Consider the following 2,198-nt stretch of genomic DNA (forward strand, 5'->3'; position numbering starts at 1 on the left):
AAGAAAAAGGAGGCTGGACGTTGCCAGACATGAGGCTTTATCATGACGCATGTGCATTGATGTGGGTACAAGAATGGGTAAAACTAGAAAATAATAGTTTACTCACATTAGAGGGTCATGATAATTTAAAAGGATGGCACGGCTATTTGTGGCCGAGCAATAAAAAACCAACTAAAACCTTTAACGATCACATAGTAAGGAGGACACTTATAACCATCTGGAATAGATACAAATATAAATTATATGAGAAAATCCCGGGGTGGGTGTCGAGGTTGGAAACTTTGCAAAACCACCAATGCAAAGCGGAAAATACATGGCCCATATATAGAGACCTGATCGATTGGGATAACACTCAACCGAGCCTAAAATCAAGAAACGAGATAAAAATAGGGAAAACGGACTGCCACTGGTTCTCCTTTTTCCAAATAAGAGAGGAGTTTGAGAGGGATATTAAAATATGGGGAATAGAAAGGAAAAAAAATGAGTTTGATAAGATAGTAGAGATATCAAAAAAGAAAATGATTAGCCGAATTTATCGGTTCTTATTGGCTTTAGAATTGGAGCAAGAGAATGTGACAGACACAATGATAAAATGGGCACAAGATCTGGGGAAAAATATTGAATACGACAATTGGGAAAAATCAAGAAAAATACAACATCAATACACGCTAAGTACTGATCTGAAAGAAAATTACTTAAAGGTGTATCATAGATGGTATATGACCCCAGTATTACTGAATAAGATGGACAAAAAACATCCAAAATATTGCTGGAGATGCAAAAGGGAACTAGGAAGCTATTTCCATATGTGGTGGGCTTGCCCAAAGATCAGGAAGTACTGGGAAAAAACACACAAAGTAGCACAAAATATGCTGGGGCATGATTTTACTTTATTACCAGAGTCCTACTTACTAGGAATATTTCAAGATAATGTTCCACCAAAAAATATTAATTTATTTTTGTATATCTCTGCGGCGGCAAGGATACAGCTAGCGAAGAGCTGGAAGAACTGTGGAAGTCCAAAATGTAAAGATTGGATCAACTCGCTAAGAGATTATAAAGACATTGATAAAATGTCTGCTCGCTTGAAAGACATCCCTCTGAAGAAGTATAAATCAACATGGGAACCACTTGAAAAATTTTGGGATAAACATAGAACTATTAAGTCTAGATAAATATATTGACTCACTGTTAGAAATATAATGTATATATATAGATAATGTTAAGATGTAGGATAGATAATAAGGCTCTCATCGAGGGTTGCATTGATTTGAGTTAAGTTTAATCGTGCGCTCTGGGAGGTACTATGAAACTATCTAAGAATAATAATAGTTATTTTTGAAAGGCTCAGGGATTGAGCCATAATAGGATAAGATCTATAATTACTTAAATATGAAATGTGACTATAAGACACTAAGATTTATGTTAATCTGTCTAGAGATTAGTTATTAGTTAATAGAAAATATACAACTAAATGACTTATAAGAGAATTAAGTTTAAAGATTTAGGATGTTAACGAGGTGTTCTCGCATAAGGTTTGTGGAAGCCAGACGATTTGTGTTTTGAGGTTAGAAACCCAAAGGTATAGAAACACAGTAATAGAATTTTATTACCTAGGGTTTTCTTTACTACATATTTAGTTTTAATATTTTTTGTGTTTAGGTGTTTGTCAGATTTGTGTATTTTTTAGTGGTAAACTGTGTGTTTTGTGTAATTGAAAGTCAATGACAAAGACACTGGAAACTGTAATGATTTTTATAATTTTAATAAAAAATTTAAAAAAAAAAAAAGATATTGCAGTCACCTGCTCCCTGATTCTTTTAAATGCTTAATCGTCTCTTGTTTTCGATAGTGATCAGTACATATATTTGATAATGATCAATACATATATAACCCCGGAAAATAACTTGGGTCACCAGATATTCTTTCCAAAACAAAGGCTTTTTTCTTGTCTACAGGGGCATCACCCAGATTCAAAGCAACCCAGCCAGATAAAGGACATACAACTGCCCCCCCAATTCCATAACAATTGTGCAAAATTCATCCCCCAAATGAGCTCCACACTCACCTCTGTGTTGGGTGCGTCTCTCTCTCTCACTCAGACAGCTTCTGATCTTTGTTCCTTTCCTTACTTGTGCTTTGTCCTCTCTGCTAAAGCATAAGCGACTCTGAGTCAGATCTGTTGCACAATTGTGGGA

This window comes from Sphaerodactylus townsendi, linkage group LG06 (assembly GCF_021028975.2).
Source record: "Sphaerodactylus townsendi isolate TG3544 linkage group LG06, MPM_Stown_v2.3, whole genome shotgun sequence".
In the NCBI taxonomy this organism is placed as follows: Eukaryota; Metazoa; Chordata; class Lepidosauria; order Squamata; family Sphaerodactylidae; genus Sphaerodactylus; species Sphaerodactylus townsendi.